The 21,127-nt window shown below is 36.5% G+C and overlaps 1 protein-coding gene across 1 annotated transcript in view; it reads right to left on the reverse strand.

Annotated features, from left to right (window-relative positions):
• The window catches only part of LOC114031408 (E3 ubiquitin-protein ligase parkin-like), a 1,837,436-nt gene that overhangs the window by 535,890 nt on the left and 1,280,419 nt on the right, over positions 1-21,127 (reverse strand). The gene's annotated exons all lie outside the window — the stretch shown is intronic.

A 21,127-nucleotide genomic window follows, 5' to 3' on the forward strand; every position in this document is an offset into this window, starting at 1 on the left:
AATTACTTCTAAGTCTTCAACCAAAAACAAATCAAATAAAAAGTCTGCATAATAAATTATACATATATATATATATATATACCATATAGCTTACATACATACACACACACACACACACACACACAATCTTTCCTCCTCCTTATCCTTAATTCTCTGCTTCTTTCTGTGTCTGTTTCTGTCTCTCCATCTCTGATCTACAAATACCCATGTATTTGTACCATGACATCTAAGAATAGGCACCTGTTTAGGGACAAGAAGAGGTTGCTCAAATTCCTGACTCCATAGCAATTTTGCATTTAAATCACCACCACCACCATCATCATCTTCATCATCATCACTGCATTTATACAACACTTTATGGTTTGGAAGTATTTTCCTAACAATAAATGCACAGGTGTAGGCACGAGAGGGAGACATCAGTGCCCATGCCATCAGTTAATGTAATTGAAGCAAAGCTAAGTTTATCATCCAGGAAAAGAATCATATATGACTATTTTCCTTAAAACAAGTCTGATGTCCAAGAATTAATTCTGAGGTGCAAAAACACATTTCTTTTTGGTTTTATCAAGATGAAATGATGAGGATGGAAAAAATGTAGAGAAAACTAATTAAACTAAGACCATCTTGCACCATCTTGCCTTGGCCATCCTTATCAATTTAACTTAGTGAATCTGGTTCTTAAGTTCAACTCATGAAAATATCTTAGGAATGGAGATGCTGCTCTTCAGTTTAGGAGAGTTAATGATTTTCCACAGGTCAGTATGCTTCTATATTCACAATTATTCTAAGAAAAGAACTAAGCAAATGTGTAACATGGACTTAATGGGGTTCAGTCTTTGGAAGATCCAGCCTCATTTCCAAATGTGACTAAATGGTATTACTAAACATAGTACTGTGAACCACTCAGAGGACAAATAATCACATGAATGAAGGGAAGATGGGGCAAGGGAAAGGAGGGAGGAGTGATAAAGACAGAGGACAGAGACAGAATGAGGAAGGAAGGAAATATGGAGAGACTACAGGGTAGAAAGATAGACATAGAAAGAAGCAAAAATTTGAGAGACAGAGACAAGGAACAATGGGAGAGGGAAAGGAAAAGGAGAAAAAAGGGAGGAGAAGGAAAGACGGAATGAGAGAAAGAAGACAATATCCTATTTCTCTGGAATAAGAATCTTTTTCAAGAAATCCCTTTAAGTCTTTGAGGCTTACTAATTTTAAAAATGCTTATATATTTGTGCAAATTATTCTTCATTAGGAGAATCCTTGCCATTATAAATCTATACTCAATTATATACATAAACAACCAAAGAAATCTTAAAGCATTCTGGAAATTTATTAATTCAGTCTACCTTAATGGTGCCTTCAGGGCACATTTTCATTAATTTAGGTGCTGGCACCCTTCTCAACTCTGACACCTGCAGAAGATATCTAAAAGGAAAACCATAGTCATACAAAAAAAAAATCTAAGGTCAAAGATGGCAAGAGAAATAAGATGATTTCTTATCAAGTTCTCCAGTTGTATAATCACAGAGGTAGCTAGCTTCTTCCTCAATGTTGGAAAGATAAAAGGATTGTTTCCCAAATCTTCTCTGCATTTATTTTTAAAAACAGTTGTAACAGGTCAATTTTACTACTGGGGAAAAGCATTGCTATAATTTAGTTCTCATATTTTAGAGAAAATGTTCCCAGGGAGAATAAATTACTAATTGAATGAAATATTAAAGATAATAGTCCTATTTTACATAGAGAAATATATTTCTAATGAGAGAAAGTTTTTCATCTTTGTCAAGAAAAGCAGTTAAGAAAACCTCAATGAAAATTTTACAATACACAGAGGTAATTCACATATAATGAAAAACTAAAATCCAAAATGAAACAGAAACATGAACTATGATTGGTCATGAGACCATGCATAAACTTTATTCTCATGTGTAAAGGAAAATGTACAAATTTTCATCCCTCCTTATAAACTCACTTCATGAAAGAGAACAAAAAAAGTGAAATTCACAGACCACTAGTTATTCTACTGAGATCTTATGGCATATGTTCTATTCAGATCACTCTGTTTTATGTATATTTACATTTAGATTTTAAGAACTAGGGAAAAGTTCAAGAGTATGTGATTTATATAAATCCCTGTATTCTCCAAGGTTATGACTATGTCTGAGAGATATGAAAACTGTACCCCCGAAGTATTTTAAACCTAAAGATATCTGTTTGCACTTATGTATTTACACATGAAATGGAGTCACCTGAAGCAAAGACGTGAACATATCACAGTAATGCTGATTTCTTCCATTTTCTTACGTTTAGAACATTGTTATGGATTATTGGAAAATATCATGTGAAAATTAAAATCCAATTCTTCCCTTTTCAATTTTGATTTGAATCCTTATATTCATTAAGGATAACATGAAGCCTTCAATGAAATTCTAAATCTGAAATAAAATGGACTGATGGTTTGACAAGGACAGATCTGAGCAGCCATGACCATTAACACAGTTTCACAAGATTTTAAGTTACAATTGCAATTTTAATATTTCACTAATTCTTTTAGATGAGGATGGGGAGAAATCTATTTCAGTCTCCCATTATAAAGCAAGACTAGAGTAAGTGGACTCCTTGCTTTGAGGAGAGGAAGAACATTATATATAATAGGATGTTCTTTATCACCTTTTATGAAGTAGTTCAAGTTAAACACAATTATGAAGTCAATAGGGATCTGATGGGATTATCATTCTCATTTTACATATGAAGAAATGCAGAAGTAAAGAGTAGAAATGACCTATTCAAGGCCACTCGCTACATCTATCAGAAAAGACTGACATAAAGCAATGTTCGACCTCCAAACTATAGATGTATTTCCCAACCCATTTTCTCTTTCAGAGTTTCAATTTTAGCTTGACAAAAGGTATTATAGAATTTTCTAATGAGGGAATAAATTAAATAGTTACTCAGTGATAAGAAAGGACACTTGGTATCATTATGGAGCATTTACTATTATGTGTAGTATTTCACGTTAGAGATGGTTTAATCCAAGATAAAAAAAGGGATGGATATTCTCTTTGCTTTATTTTCTATTTCTGATACATATTGAAGATGGAAGAAAAACAATAACTCCATTTTCATTCCTATAATTTCCTTGTGTTTAAATACAATTCAACATCTAATGATGTAATTAATTTTTAGAAATGCATTTGAAAAGACTTAAAAGAGTTAATACATTCCTTCCTAATATCCTTAATAGAAGTAGAAAAAAAATCACCACTTTACTTCTGTACCTCCGTTAGTGAGATATACTTTGTGATACAATATAAGGTTCAAATATCCTTGAAGAAAAACATTAAAAAATGAAACTGGAGGGGTTTTTTGGTGTATAGTACCTGATAAATAATAATTAAACCATTTTATAATCAGTCAGCATTGACAATTTAATCTCTTAATCATTTATATTACTTAAATACCCTCTGGGTTCAAGGAGTATACTTAATATGAGAGGTAGCAAGCAGACAGTGGTTTTATGGCAGGTATTGAGCAGGTAGAGAAGAGAGGAAAAGGTATTTCAAAGGCAGGCTGAGGTAAGAGAAAATGATATTAATAATTTCATGGGGGCAAGGACAATTAAGTTGCAGGTGGAAAGAGCCAGCAAAATAATTGAAATGAATATGGGCTTTAAGACTTTCTGTGTATACATTTTATAAGCACTTCATATATATTTCATTTTATCCTCACAGCAACCTCTGAAGTAGGTCCCATAGATATTATTCCCTTACTTCACTGATAAGGAAACTCAGGTTAAGTGACTTGACTAGAATCACACAGCTAGTAAGGGTCAAAGGCAGTACAGATTCAGAACCGGAAGAGGCCTTAGAAGTCTATTCCAACTAAGTTATTTTATATATGAAGAAACTGAATTATATGGAAGTTAAATGATTTTCATAACAACATAAGCATCAAGAATTAATCCAGGCTTGGATACCTACTAGCTTGGGCTAATCATTTAACCTCTATTTGCCTCACTTTTCTCACCTGTAAGGGGAGAAGAAGAGGGAGATAATAATAACACCTACTTCCCAGGGTCTAATTACTTATAGCCAACTATTATTCCTAGTTATTTATTTAGCTTTCCCATTTCCTCCACTCTTTGCCTGGATATGGATGTACTATATGCATATGTAATATAATTTTGGCCACACCTTTCCAGATAGTCAGGCAGAACAGGACAAAGAGAAACAAATGCCTGCAGGTCAAGCAGAGCAGCCTCCTTCTCCTCCTCATTGAATCCATGGGAATTTGTTACTAATGTTGAAGGTGGCAGGAGCCGGGGTTGTAAGGAGCCAAAATGGCAAAGTGAAGGCAGGTACACGGCTGAGCTCTTCCAAATTCCCCTCCAAACAACTTTAAAATATGACCCCCAAATGAATTCTGGAGTGGCAGAACCAACAAAAAGACAGGGTGAAACAATTTTCCAGCCCAAGACAACTTAGAAGGTTGGCAAGCAAGGTCTGTCTCACTGGGGTGAGAGTACAGCACAATCCAGCAGCAGGCCTTGGGGGTGACGAATCAGTGGCAGTACCTTCCAGTGCTCTCAGCCCACGGACAGTGAGGGAATCAGACAACTGGACAGAAGAAGATTACAGGGGACCCTTTGCCAGCACTGGAAGCAGGACTCTTGCATCGTCCATACACAGTCTAGATTGCAGACTCAGGGTGAGGGGGAACAGTGTCAGGAGCAGAGACCCTGATCACAATTCCAGGGTGAAAAAGAGCGCTCACAGACCAGAACACACACCAGGAGGGCAGTAAGTGTACTTCTCCTTAGATCATACCACTATGGGAGAACTGAAAACTTAAAGACCCCCAGACCTAGCTCTGAAAACAACAGCACAGACAAAACTGCAGGTTGGGACGGTGCCCTCTCCACAGTGGTAGCAGAGCCCAACTTTAACATAAAGTTAAAAGTCAAGAAATAGGTTGGAAAAATGAACAAACAACGACAACCAAGAAACTGACTATGGGGATAGGGAAGATCAAAACACAAACTCAGAAGACGATGAAATCAAAGCAGTTACGTGTAAAGCCTCAAAAAATAATGTGAATTGGTCTCAGGCCCCAAAAGAATTCCTGGAAGAACTCAAAAAGATTTTAAAAATCAAATAAGAGAGGTAGAAGAAAAAAATGGGAAAAGAAATGAGAGTGGTGCAAAAAAAAAAAACCAACATGAAAAAAGAGTCAGTAACTTGGTAAAGGGGGACAAAAAATACTGAAGAAAATAGAAAAAAAAAACAGAATTGGCCAAATGGAAAAGGAGGTTCAAAAGCTCACTGAAGAAAATAATTCCTTAAAAATTAGAATTGGGCAAGAGGAAGCTAATGATTTCATGATACATCAAGAAATAATGCAAGAAAATCGAAAGAACAAAAAAATAGAAGAAAGTGGGAAATATCTCACTGAAAAAAAATAACTGACCTGGAAAATAGATCTAGGAGTGAGAGTTTAAGAATTACTGGACTACCTGAAAGCCACGATAAAAGAAAAATAGCTTAGACATCGAATTATCAAGGAAAACTTGATATCCTAGAACCAGAGGGTAAAACAGAAATTGAAAAAAGTCACTGATCACCTCTTGAAAGAGATCCCAAAATGAAAACTCCTAGGAATATTATAGCCAAATTCCAGAGCTTCCAGGTCAAGGAGAAAATATTGAAAACAGCCAGAGAGAAACAATCCAAATATCATAAAACCACAGTCAGGATAACAAAAGATTTAGTAGCTTCTACATTAAGGGATTGAAGAACTTGGGATGTAATATTCTAGAGTAGTGCTTCTTAAATTGTGGGTTGTAACCGCTCATTTAGCAACAGTAAAATTTTTCTGAACATGCGCAACCAAAAATTAATTAAAAATCAAACATGTAATGAATCCAAGGTGTTTCTGGCAGCGCTTGCTTGTGTTGCATCATGCAACTTTACTGCAACCTTGGTTCTGAACACAAAGCATGTGCACTTTGCACTGCACATGCCCTCAGGCCACAAAATGCTAAAGAATGCTGCTGAAAAGTGAAGAGGGGTCATGAGTGGAAAAAGTTTAAGAAGCCCTGCTCTAGAGGGCAAAGCATCTAGTATTACAACCAAGCATCACCTACCCAGCAATACTAAATATAATCCTTCAGGGGAAAAATGGATATTTAATGAAATAGAGTACTTTCAAGCATTCCTGATATAAAGACCAGAGCTGAATAGAAAAAAACTGACTTTCAAATACAAGACACAAGAGAAGCACAAAAAGGTAAATATGAAAGAGAAATTATAAGGGGCTCAATAAAGTTAAACTGTTTATATATAGTTCCTATGTTTGTCTTGGTAGGTAGATGTCCAAGTTTATTTTATCTGCAATTATAAAAATACTGGAATGATAAATGGGAGACAGATTTTTGTTTTGAGTCATTTCAGGCTCTTTGTGAACACACTTGGGGTTTTCTTGGCAAAGATAGTGGAGTGGTTTGCCATTTCCTTCTCCAGCTCATTTTATAGATGAGGAAACTGAGGCATACAAGGTTAAGTGACTTGCACAGGGTTACTAGCTAGTTAAGTGTCTGATCCCAGTGCTCTATCTACTGTGCCACCAAGCTACCCTGGGAGACAGATTATGGAGAACTCAAAGTTCTAGACTGAGGATTTTTATTTTATCATAGAGATACTAGGGAAGTGTCTTAGAGATACTACTGAAGATATATGTGTAGGGGATGAAATGGTCATAACTAGGTCTCAAGGATTTCAATTTGGTAGCTGTGTGGGGAATTGATTGGAAAGGGGAGAGATTAGAGGCCGAGAGAGTAAATAGGAGCCTGTTATAATAGTTTAGGTCAAAAATGATAAAGGCTTGAACAAAGGTGGAAAATACATGAGTATAGAAAAGAGGGCGGATGTGTGAGATTTGGTAGAGTAGAATCTATAAGACTTGTCAACTAATTGGATATGGGGGTGAGGGATAGTGAAAAGTCAAGAATGATTTTGTGAATATGAGCCAAGGTAACCTGAAGGATAGTGGGGCCTTCAATAAAAACAGGGAAATTTGGAGGAGGGATAGATTTTTAGGGAAGTTTGATGAGTTCTGTTTTGGACATGTGTTTGAGATAATGATAGGACAATCATATAGAGCTGTAACAGGAAAGTTGGTGATGTAGGACTAGAGTTTGGGAGAGAAATTAGTGCTGGATATAAAATTACAGAGATATTTAGAAGGATTGAGGAAAATGAATAAATCAAGAACAAAAATTTATTTTATTAACATTATAGGGATTAGAATAAGTATGGAATATACCATTAGGAGACTAAAAATAAAAAAAAAAACAATAAACCAAATTTAGTTTTCACATAAACATTTAAGATTTACAAATTTTCCTGTTATGTTAAAACCAACATCATTTCTTTTCTAGTAGTATTTATCAACGATCAATAAGAATGGCAGTATGGAATACAGTACAGAGTCAAAAATCTTAAGTTAAGAACATCTGATTTCAAGCCCTGCCCCAGCTACATAATAGCTGTGTGATGCTGGACACATGACATAACTTCTGAGTAGCCCAGGCATCAATCTAAGGTTACCAGGCACAGAGCAAGTGCCTTGGTAGAGGGAGTTTCCTTATCGGTATCTTCCTATACCAATGCAATCAGAGGACTATTTAAAAAATAAGACAAATAATACCAAAATTAATTTTAGTTAGGTATAATTATTTCTGCATTTGTAAATATATAAATGAAAACAATTTTTACTGGAACATCTCAGAATTATATGTACCTGTACCATTATGCACATTGAGTTATATGCCAAAACTTAGCATGATGCCTGGCACATAGTAGGTACTTAATAAATGCTTTTTTATTTGACCTGGACCATCTGGGCTATTCATTAGGCCTGTGCTATCAACACCAGGTACTATGTGGTAGCACAGGCCTGAGAATGAATTCACCAAATATTTTTTATTATGGAAAACCTAGTGAGGGAAGAATAACCTTAAGTGGTATCTGGCAGAAACCTTAAGATATCAAGCTCCTATCATTCCCATAGAGCAATAACAATTAGGAGAAAGGAGGTCACCAATAAAAGCTCTTCTTCCATGCTGGAACTTATCAAAAAGACTTATCAAAAGGGACTCAGGAGAGTAAAAGGTTTTAGAAAACATGGGGCTTATTTATACTGGCTGAGAGAAAACTAAGTAGTTAATAATTATCCCTGAGTGAACATTATATATGTATATGTATATATATATGTAAGTATATGTATATGTATAAACACATTCATATATATCTGTGTATATATATACACACATACACACATATATATACATACACACATGCATATACATGCATATATAAATACATATGCATTCATATATATCTGTAAAAATATTTATGTATATGGAAGGCATGGATTAGTTACTTTTATTACCTCCACTTATGATAAAAAAGGAAATGTGCTTCATCCCCAAAAGTTACTATCATATGGAAAAGAAGAACAGAAACAAAAAACAAAACTCTTACCCATAAGAATTTTAAAAATTCTTGAATTAGGCTAATGACAAAGATTATAAAATTGCCTAAATGAAAAGCATCACAGGTAGTAAATAGCAGAGTCAGAAATCAAACCCAGATTTCCAATTCCAAATCCAATGCTCTCTGTACTAAACCAGGCTGTCTTACATTCTCAGTAATTCTATAACTTCAAAAAAAAGATCTACACTTTGAAGTATCAGTATTTTGTCAGTTGATCCTGGCCATGGCCTGGCTTCCAATCCCTTCTCCATCCTAACTGCCCACCTGTGGACAACTTTCAACTCAATATCCTTCCTAAAATGTGGCACGTAGAATTGAGCATGACTTCTAATTATATTATCTAGGATGGTTAAAAAAAAATCACATTAATAGACAAAGAATTCATTCTTATTGTGGGCTTTTCTTCTGTGCATGTTCTCTGGATGTATCTATATGAGCCAGTAATATGAATAAGATTTCCTTTTAACCTTTTTTTGTGTCATGGAACTCTATAGCAGTGGTGTGAAGCTTACGGATCTCTTTTAAAAATAATATTTGTAATATATAAAAATACATATGATTACAATGGAAAAAACTGTCTTGAAATATAGTTAAATATATATGTATGCATATATGTATATGTGTGACTATATATGTATGCATATGTATACATACACAGACAGAATATATGTGTGAGTGTATACATATAGCTCTAGTGAACCTGAGTTCCCAGATGTGACCTTATTTCCATTTATTCCTGCTCACAGAGATCAACTGTTTAAGAAAGTATCTTCTAATAGAATATTAGCCGCCTGAAGGAAAAGACATTGTAACCTAGTATCTAGAAATTAGCAGGTGCTTAATAAATGCTTGTTATTTAAATGAATGAATAAAATCAGGAGAGGCATGACGTAGAAGACAAGGATGAGATATCTTCGTGGGGGTCCCCAAGCATCCTTGTAATCCCATGATTTCATAAAATTATAGCAGTTCATGTGTCAGTATTTCCAGTCACACTCATTTACGCAAGCAATAGCACCCTCAACAGGGTCATCTTCAAATGTAAAAGGCAGCCATATGTACATATGACAGGAAGAATAAAACAACATATTGTAGCTATTCTATTTCGGGAAGGGGCAATGACTGAATCACATAGGCAATTAAATTCCCTTAGTTTCCAATCTGATGCTTTATCCAGACCATTTGAAGAGACAGGATTGCCCAGAATGTAATGCCAAAGGCATCAAAGTTGCTTAATTGAAATGAAGTTTAATCCCAAAAGGAGAAATTTTCAATATTAGGCAATGTTATCGAAACTTTCTTTCCAAAAATTGTGACTTGAGGGTCAAGCAACAGAGCCAATATCCCTATTCAATATAAAATTTGGCATGAAACACCACCACCATCTGTTCCCAAGTAAGACAAAACAAAAACACGCAGCATGAGGAAATACAGTAATTTAAAAATTTACCAGGTGCTCTCCCAACAAGATCATCTCACCCTTCCCAATGAAAAAAGGAAGCGATAATAATAACTCACATTTAAATACTTTAAGTTCTGCAAAATACCTTGTATTACATTATCTCACTTTATTTCATAGTACTTCAATTTGACTAGTGAGTTTTAATGGCGAAGGGAAATGAAAAAGCTATTTTTAAAGAATCTTTTAGAGATGATCCAATTAATAGTCAATTAAAAAAAAAAGTAGTAATCCCCTCTCCGCATTGTTCAGTTCTTAATGTAACATGCAATTTGGTTCAATCATTCTGACATTCAGAAAGCACTTACTAAATGCTTTTTTGCTAGGCACTCTGCTAGGCACTAAGTATTACAAATCAAAAGTGAAACAATCCCTGCCTTCTGGAATACTATATTCTATTGGAAGAGATACATAGAAATTGGTACAAAGTAACTGGGATAGGGAAAGGGTGCTAGCAGCTGCAGGAATTAGGAAAGATTTCCTAGAGGAGACAACACTCAAGGTTAGAAATTCTAAGGTTTAGAGGCTACAATGCATTCCAGGTCTGGGGTGGAGGGTGAGAGGAAGGGACACCCAGTACAAAGGCATGGAGATAGGTAATGAGGAACAGCAAGAAGGCCAATTGGGTAACAAGGTAACCCAGGCTAACACACAAGTTTTTTGATTCCTGGATTAGGCTAATAAATGAGTAAGGTCATGTAAATTTCTTTGCATGGGGATGTTTAAGGATAAGATGCAGTGTTCTTAAAAAAAAAAAAAAGCTCCTGGTCACCACCAAACAACTCAGTTTCATATACATTACCTCTTTAAGAGATGATTTTACTTGGTATTTTTCTATTGAAAACATGATCTAAGAGCGATGAACTAATGACAGATAGGCTCTCTTCTCTCTTAAAGACTTCAGTACTTCCACTTACTACCTCTAGGCATTGAGGAAGAAGTCACTTAACTCTCTGGGCCTCAGGTTCTTCACCTGTAAAATGAAGGAGCTGGACTAGAAAAGGGAAACCAAGGTTCTGAGGGGTGAAAGATGTAAGAGAGCACAACTATTAAGTACTGGAGCTCATATTCAAACCAGGTTCCTTCCTTTCCAGTCCAGGACTCATTCCACTATCCCAGTGCTAACTGTACAGTGAGTTTTCATCAAAATACTCAAATAAACTAAATGCATCTTGGGACTTAAAAGCAGGATGACATAAATGGCTAAAGAGCTAGACTTGGAGATAAGGAGACTTGGATTCAAATCCTACCTTTGACATATCCTGGCTGTGTGTCCCTGGGCAGGTAGTTAACCTCTCAGTGCCCCAGGTAACTCTTAGACTAACAGCTGCAGAAAAGCTGCCCATTTGCATTGGGCAAGGGGTTTCCTCAATGGGAGTTCCCTATATCACTGAAATTACAAATTGGAACAAAAAGACGCCACCACAAAAACCTTAGAATTGCTGAATTTAACTAAAAATTTACTTGTTTAATTTCCCTGAAGGGAAATTCTGTGAAAGGAAGTTCATTTTCTTTATTAATTTTCTAATCATAAAGATTCAGACTTTCATATAAATTTATTTTAAATAAATTCTTAACTTTTATGGTAAAAATTTTAATACAAAAGAAGCACCCTGAGAATCAATAGAATGCTCAGAAAATGAATTTTTCACCTTAGAAGGTCTTTTTTATACAAATAACCACGAATTAATATGTTCTTTTCAAGCAAACCTTGAAACGTTTTGAGAGTGAACCACTGTTATTTAAAATATGCATATAATCCATCTGCACTCTCTATCTACAGCCCTGTCTGCTTTAGCTCATCCCTCTAATCTCATAACCATGCTGTTAATCCAAGCCTAGACTGACACTACCTCTCTCTGCCATAGTAGAAAATAGAAACATTATCATTAACATTACTACTAGTAGCTAAAATTTATAGAACTTTTTAATGCAAACTCCTTGAGAGCAGGGAATATTTTATTTTTTCTTTACACCCCTAGTGCCTCACAAAGTGCCTAGCAAACAAATCAGCTCATTTCATTTTAGTTGTTTCAGTTGTGTCTGATCCTTTGTTTCCCCATTTGGGCTCTTCTCAGCAAAGATAATAAAATAGTTTGCCATTTCCTTCTCTAGCTCATTTTACAGATGAAGAGACTGATGCAAATAGGGTTAAGTGACTTGCCTAGGGTCACATGGCCAGTAAGTGTCTGAGGCTGGATTTGAACTCAAGTCTTCCTAACTCTGGGCCTGGTGTTTTATCACTTCTTGTTGATTAATTTATCTGAAACTTACACATTGCTGAAAAGTAAGTTGTTAAATTATCATATCCCCATTTTACAGATGGAAGATAGCCTTGGAGAAAGTAATTGATTTGTTGCAGTTTACACTGTAGTCTGAGCCCAGTGCTATTCCTATTTTTATACCACAGTCTCCTGTCATCAAAGGGCTTAGAATCAAATGGGAGAAGTATAATGTGTACGAAAGTGACTCCAACAAAAATCAAAATATGATGAATGCATCATGAGAGATATAAATATGACACCACTGAAGTTCAGAGGAGGGAACTATCTTTTAATTGCCAAAACTAGTGAGCTTTTCTCAATTCTTACATTTCTTGATCTTTTCCGAAGCCTGACATCATCAGTCACCCTCTTCTCCTTGATACTCTTTTCTCCTTAAGTTTCAATGACAGTATGCTAATCTGGTTCTCTTCCTGCCTCTCGTGGTCTATTCTCTCCTCAGTCTCCCTTGCCGGACCTTCATGTAACGCATACTTGCTAAGGACGGATGTGCCCCAAACTTCTGTCCTGGGTCCTCTTTTCCCTGTACCGTTTTGTTCAGCGATATCAAAAGACTCCATGGATTTAATCATCGTTTCTGTGCTGATGATTCTCAGATCTCCTTCTTCAGCTTTAACCTCTCTCCTAACTTCCAGACTCAGAACTCCAAATGCCTACTGGACATCTCAGACTGGATATTCCGTAGGCATCTTACACTTGCCATGTCCAGAACTAAACTCATTACCCTCCCTCTCTCCTTCCCCCTTTCTGAGACAATTGAGGGGCTTGGAGCAGTAAGAGGTGATGGGAATTGAGTGGCCTGCACTGACTCCACCTTGTGACTCAACTCTGGAGCTAGTTCAATTCCCTTTCTATTCAATGATGGGTCTAGTCCAATTTCTGTTCTGTGGGAAAACGTTATTCAACTGTGAAAATTGGGAGAAAACTATTGCATTGTTTGAATCTTGCCCTTTGTTTCTGGGAAGCTGGACCACCTCTACCTGCTGCTTAGAGACCCTGAAATAAGGACCGAGGGTATGCTGACCAGGAACCCAGTCAGATTCTAAGATTAATGCAAGGAATTTTCTCACGATTCTATATTTCAAGAAATCTGTGTCTTATCTGAAAACTGGCCCCATATTGATCTGTTATTGTTTCCATGTTTCTTTGATTATTTACAGATACTTGGGGGGAGTGGGATACCTCTTTTTCTGATTTCAGGAAATTGCACCTGTTGACTCTCCCCCTCTCAACTTGGAAAGTTCCTAATCTTTCCTCAAATTAGAAATCAGATTATCTAATGTTGTATCCTGGTTGGTTTTCTTTTAATTAATTAGTCTTATTTGATTAATTGTTTTTATTGTATAAAAATCCATCTCCACCTGTATTCAGAGTCCAGTGTCAAAGCTGAGAAAGGTGACTGGTCCCAATTTGTTGGGCAATTGGAATGCATTGCTTAATAAATTGATTTGCTTAGAAGCTCAAACCTTTGTTTCTTCAATTATTTCATCTTTTACTTGCCACACAACTTTCCTATTATTGTGATAGGCATTCACTCAGTCTTGAAACCTAGGTGTTATCTTCCACTCTTCACTTTTTCTTATCACCCATATCCAATCTGTCACCATGTCCTGCTGATTCTACCTTTATAATGTTGCTCATGTACACCCTTTCCTCTCCTCTAACACTGCCACCATGATGGTGTAGGCCTTCATCTCTCACACGTGGACCATCTGGTTGTCCTTCCTGCCTTAAGCCTCTCCCCACTTCAGTCCTTCTTCAACTCGGCTGTCAAACTGATCTTCCAGAAGGGCAGCTCTAACTATGTCATCCCTGCCCCCCCCCAATTCAATTAACTCCAGTGTCTCTAACATTTCCAGGATCAAATATAAAATTCTTTGTTTGGCATCTAAAGATCTTCATAACCTAGTTTCCTCCTCCTTTTCTAGTCTTCTTACACCTTACTTCCCCAACTATTCTGGAATCCAGTGACACTGGCCTCCTTGTTGTTCCTCACATAAGATACTCCCATCTCTTGATTGCATTTTTGCTGGCTGACCCCCATGCTTGGAATTATCTCCCTCTTCATCTCTACTTTCTGGTTTCCTTCAATTGCTGGTTAAAATTCTATCTTGTACAAGAATTCTTTCATCATCCCACTTAATGCTAGCTCCTTCCTTGTATTGATTATTCTCAATTTATCTTGTACATGGTTGTTTGCACGTTGACTTCCTTATTAGACTGTAAGACCCTTGAGAACAAGTGCCTTTCTTTGTATGCCGAGCATTTAGTACAGTGCTTGGCACATACCAGGTACTTAATAAATGCTTGCTGATTTGACTCAACTGCCAGCTGTAATGATTAGGTAAACACTAATACACTAGTAGGTAAACATTCTTACTAATAAGCAGTTTGCCATAACTTTCACATCCCCAGATAGTCACTTTGACCACTAGACATTAAGCTCCATAATATTATGAGCTCTATCAGGGGTAGAGAACATGTCTTCTCTAGTCTTTTTATCTCCACTGTTATTTAGCACAGTGCTGGGCATAATAAAGGTTCACTGAATTAAATTTTCCCTCTTCAGTTGTAGGTATTGAACAGTGTAGCCTCAAGATCTATAGTTTAGAAATCATCTACTTCGTAAATTCCTATGGATTTCCAGCTCAGATTTGACTAGAAGATCACGCTCTCTTCATGGTCATTTGTATCACTCATTACAATACTTATCTAAGTTATTTTTAAACATGGGGTGGGATAATGCCAATACATGAAGTTGATGGGTACCATTATGCAAAGACAGTTAAGAATCTATGTTCCACCATTGCCTTGGGCTTTATTCTCAAACAATACTACCTGTGTGGCCCAGAAAGGACAAAGCTAAGAGAGGATTTCCCCCTTCACTCTCACCCCCATGAGGAAAACTATAGAGTACCTCCTTGTGACCCGTTAATTAAACCCACTCACTGACTGAAGGGTTGGAGAATCAGGCTTAAAAACCACATTAAGTTATTTCTGATCATAATAATTTTTAAAAATCCAAGTATGCATTTCCTTAAAATGAAAGGCTTATTTGATTAAAAAAAATTCTTTCTTATCTAAGTCCTCCAAACCATGTCTGGCTTGGCTGATAAATCCACAGTGGGCGAAGAGCAGTCTTGTATTCTGACTGCTATTGAAAACTAGGCTTGTTGGTGAATTTAGAAAGTTGGATTATTTCAAAAATGCTGATTTCTGAATATTCTAAATTTAAGGTAAGGAAAAAAGATCTCATATTACCTAGGCCTAAAAAAAGGTGGTGGGGGGGGGGGGTTGAGGAAACATTAAGAGATAGCTAGTAACAAATTATCACCTAATTTGATATTCCTAAACCATTGGCTTTCTCAGGAATCTAGTTTTATTTCCATTGAAAAGAAAAAGCTTGCATGATTTTGAGGTGTACCCATGTAGACAGGTAGTTATAATACCGATCAAGAAAAAGGAAAGAATATCATACAGATTTTGGCAATGTTATAAAGATATTTTCCAAAAATAATGAGGATCTGTAGGTGAGCAGAGACTTTCCCGTAAGTTCCTACATGTTCCAGCTAAACATACACATTTTTCAATTGACATTTTTATAAAGGGAAAATATTACTATGAATATTCTTAATGATCAGCTACAAAAGATTTTCATAACTTTCTATTCTTTTATTTCAAAGAATAAATCTAGATATTTATTTTCTTTCTAATTTTAGGAGAAGCATGATGAAGGTGACTCGTTTAGTCAGTATGATCTCCTTTGCTGCTTCTAAAATTCAGTGTATGACTTCTGAGGTACTTAAAAGTCAGCACGACATAATGGTTAAGGCACTGGACTTGAAGTAGGAAAACCAGGCTTCAAATTCTGATTCAGATACTTATTGACCCTGTGACCATGTAGAGGTCACTAACCACTGTGTTTGTTTCCTCATTTGTAATAGCAGGGGGTTGGATTGATGACCTCAAAGATTCCTTGGAGCACTAAATTTATGATCCTTTGGTCCCATAGCTAAAAGTAGTTGTTACAATTTAGAACACTTATTATAACAGAACCAATACTTAGTGTTTTCAATTGGAATGGCCATTCCAAGTGAAATTTGCAATCAACAAGTTAAGTATCAGTGGTCTGTAGGTAGGATGAGGATTAAGGAACATACTGATTCAGAAAGAATATGCCATCTTATCAAAGACTGTGTTTGATCACTCTTTTGCTGCCATAATGTCCTCCTAATTAATTATCTATTAGCAAGCATTCCCAGCATAGAGTGTAAGCAGTTAGATGGGTAGAATATTTGACTTGGAGTCAAAAAGAGCTGAGTTCAAAATTTATCTCAGATACTTACTAGTATTGTGACCCTGAGCAAGTCACTTGACTCTCATCTATAAAACAGGGAAAATAATAGAACATATGCCACCAGCTTGTTGTGAGTACCAAATGAGATAAGAGAAATAAGATAAATACAGTACTATGCAAACCTTAAAGTACAATATAAGTGCTATCATCATCATCATCAACATCATTATTAATAAGTTATTTAAAGGAAAGGGCTATTTTGTCTTTGTATCATCAGCGCCTATGTGCAATGCTGTACACAGTAGGCACTAAATAAATTTGTATTGAGCTTAATTGAAATCTCTTCATCAGTGACAGTGGAGCCATCATGTCTGGACTCAACATCCGTGTTTCCAATGAATTTCATGCACTGTCAGAATGCTCATAGCTTTAAAGTTACACTTTTTCGTTTTTATTTTATTTTTTGGCTAGGCAATGGAGTTAAGTGACTTGCCCAGGGTCACACAGCTGGTAAGTGTTACATGTCTGAGGCTGAATTTGAACTCAAGTCCTCCTGAATCCAGGACTGGTGCTCTATCCACTGCACCATCTAGCTGCCCCAAAGTCACACTTTTTTAAAAGCTAATTTAAGATTTAATAATTTCTAGGTTAAGATTAAGATTAAATAATTTAAGATCCATCCTATCAAAATATATAAAACAACATAGTCTTGGGTCTAGACTAAACTCATCAAGCACTGCTGGAGAGCATAGGACAGAGAGAAGGATGGAAGAAAGGAAGGAAGAGAAAGAAAGAAAGAAAGAAAGAAAGAAAGAAAGAAAGAAAGAAAGAAAGAAAGAAAGAAAGAAAGAAAGAAAGAAAGAAAGAAAGAAAGAAAGAAAGGAAGGAAGGAAGGAAGGAAGGAAGGAAGGAAGGAAGAAAGAAAGAAAGAAAGAAAGAAAGAAAGAAAAAAAGAAAGAAAGAAAGAAAGAAAGAAAGAAAGAAAGAAAGAAAGAGAAAGAAAGATAGTATGAATGGCTGTTAGACCTAAAGACCTCAAAAGTTCATTCATCTCCTGCCTGTAGCCCAAATTTTTCTACCAAGCCCCAGACCTTTATTCTCAAGATCATTTCAGCCCTGGAATTTGCATTGGAAGCACCCTTTGCCCTCAGACCTCTCCCTCTGATTGGATGGTTCCTCCCCGAATCTCTAATTAAGGAAGGCAGTCAGGCTAGCCATGTCTCATTTCTTTCCAAGTTGCATTTCCAGACATCTTCTGCCATGCTCTTTCACTGTTAATCTGCAACTGCTAGAAATCAAGACTTGATTCATTGTTTTGCTGATTGCTTAAACTTAAGAAAGTGTTAATAATACAGATTAAATTTAAAAGTGCCTCCTGCATACATTTCCCCCGAGAGAGACCAGTTGTTAAATGTTCACTAATGTACTCCTGCCTTCATCTGTACCTCCACTCTGTCCCCTACTTTTTCAGCTTCCTTTTATGTGTTGTACCCCCTCTCCCCTTTATATAAGCTACTTGAGGACAAGGATTGTTTTTCTATTTGTATTTATATTCCCAACAATCTGCATAGTGTCAGGCTCATTGTAAGTGCTTAATAAATGCCTATTGACAGACAGACCAAAAAAAAAAAAAAAGAGGCAAAAGATGATAAGGAGGTTTGTGGTAGAGCACTGAATTAATATGTGGGACATATGTATTCCCATCCTGGTTCTGCCACTGAGTAGGTGTGTGACATTAGGCTATAAACCTTCTGGGCTTCTAGTTTCATACATACAAAAAAGGAAAGGTTTGAGCTGCAAGATTTCCAAAGTCCATTTCATTTCAATTCAACAAATCTTTATTAAGTATCTACTCCAGACAGTGACTGTATTGTGCTAGGTGCTAGAGAAACAAAGACAAAAGCAAAAGAGGGATTGCCCTCAAGGAGCTTATATTCTGCTATAATTTTGTTTTTGTTGATAAGAGATTAAATATATAAAACTGATGTAGTAATTTTAAAACAAAGATGAGGCAACATATTAAACATGAGTTTCCTGGAAAATAAAGTAAAGACCAAGTCAGGATTCTTGGGCAGTGACACTCAGGAGGGCACAAGGATACAGAACTACAGTGGGTTCAACACCAAAAGAGATAACAAGTTCTCTGTCTTTGCATCAAACCCAATCACTTCAACGATGGCACTTAATTCCAATGTTTTTCCAGAACAGTTGGGCCATTTCACAGCTCCACCAACAGTGTATCACACAGTGTTATTGTTGTTACACTCCTTTTGAACAGCTAGTACTTGTTTGGACAAGAACCATGTTGGGAACAGCAGAGAACATTGGGGTTGCTTCCTCTCCAGATGGTATTGCCTGACAAAGAGGTAACACCTTGGGATGTATGCTGGGTCTTGTTCCCCAAAAAACACATGGATTACTGAGGCAACTCCTGGGACAAGTCAAAAAGCCATGTCTTGTCACGTGACCTGATTGAATGGGAAGTGTGCTTTTGTCCTCATATTCTCAGGCCTATTATAATGCCTCAACCATAGCAGGTGTGTAATCACTATTCACTGACTTCCATCAGCAGTCCTATTACTGGGAAGGAATGTAGTGAACTTGAGCGAGAGAAAGGAGAGGCTTTGTCTCAAGGCTTTGGCTATACCTAGATGCCTTGGTAATAGAATGCTTAGGTAGAACAGCTGAGCACATAAAATGTTACTAAAGGGCTAAAATGTTACCAAGGAACTACATCTTGACCTGTCTGGTTGTCTGCGAAGGTTCTCTAACACTACAGGCTCGCCCTGTTGTCATAACACCCCTACATTGCAAGGACCATATATTATATTCCATCTTGGCATTATGTTCAATAAATGCTGACTTGCTATGTGTTTGGCCATTAAAATTTAGTAACCAATCCATGCTTCTGTTCTATCAATTTGGGCAGGCAAGCAGCAGAAGAACATGGAGGTTATAAGGGAAATTTCAAAACAATGGGAACTCCTTCAATGAGTCACTTATGCTTGTGATTATGCTTCTACCTGTAAGTGTGACAGGGTCCTCAAATTATAGAATGCCATTTGATCTAATCATACTAATAAGTCCTGTCAGTACTGCTAACTATACTTGTAAATGCCTTTAACAATGAAACTCTGGGTAGCCCACATGTTTATTTAAGCCATTTGCTGATGGTCTCAAGATGACAGACTAGTGTATGATGTGTCATAAAGGAGGAACTAATAATTAAATATTACAAAACATTTTTGAAACCATTCTCTCAGATCTGCCTTCAAAACTAGCTTACCCATCACACATGTACATATGTATGTGCATACACACTCACCTACTCGGTCTCATTATTTAATGCCACATCTAATTTGTGAACGAAAACAATATAGCACTGTACAATGTGACTGGGAACCCTATTCAAGGTGACTTAGCTCGAAATCAGAGAAGATTTGTGGGTTTCAGGGAACAGGCATGGTAATGTCTCTGGTATTTGAAGGTTATCAGGTGGAAGAGAGATTAGCATCATTTTGTCTGGCTCCAGTGGTTGAAGCTGGGTTCAAATGGTGGAGGTTGAAAGGAAGATTTGAGCTTAAAGTAAGGACAAAAGATTCCTTTAAAATTAGAGAAGTCCTAACGAGGAATTAGATTACTTGGAAGGTAGCAAGTTCCCTCTCAAGAGAATTCTTTAAGCAAAGGCTGGATTACCACTTGCCAAGGAAGGAAATCTGTCCAGGTATGAGTTGGAATAGATGACCTCTGAAGTCCCTTCCAACTCCCAGATCCTGTAAGTGTGTGAAACGTTTCCAAAAAATCAAATGTGCAACAAAAGTACAGAGATCTGCCACCACTGATGATATTCAAAAGCAATGGCAGAACTACTAGAATAATAACACTCATGTATATGTGTGTATGCGTGTATATGTATATACATACATACACATAGCATAATAAGGTTTACAAAGCACTTTTCTTATAACAACCCTGCAAGGTGGGCAGCACAAGTATTATTATCCCCATTTTGCATATCTCCTGAATAGACACTGAGTTGGGCCCAGAACTGAAAAGGAAGAGAGTACTAGATTAGAATGTCTAAGAGAAATTACACAGTTCTTGTAATAATTCCAATCTTCTGCCTGAAACAGAGGCTCATGTTTTTTTTTTAAAACAATGACATTATTTCAGTAATATTATATGACTGTAAGTCATGAGATACTGCAGTCTTCCAAAAATGGAAGTTGAGAATCACCCAAAGTGTAATGGGGAAGGTGGACCTTAGGCTGAAGAACATACTATGTGGTATTGTGGTTCTTTACCCATTTCAACCATGTCTGACTACTTGTGATCTCATTTTGGTCCTCTTCAAGAATGAAAAACCAACCAACCAACCAGCATGTTTTATCATTTGTCCTCTGAAATACTAGTTGGTCATTATGCTGACAAAAGTTCAGCACAATAGTATGTCATCACATTTATATACTATAACCTGCTTATCCATTCCCTGATTTATGGGGATCTCCTCAGCTTCTTATTCTTTGCCTTCTCA

Source organism: Vombatus ursinus, unplaced genomic scaffold (genome assembly GCF_900497805.2).
Source record: "Vombatus ursinus unplaced genomic scaffold, bare-nosed wombat genome assembly UNPS02015175.1, whole genome shotgun sequence".
Taxonomy (NCBI): domain Eukaryota; kingdom Metazoa; phylum Chordata; class Mammalia; order Diprotodontia; family Vombatidae; genus Vombatus; species Vombatus ursinus.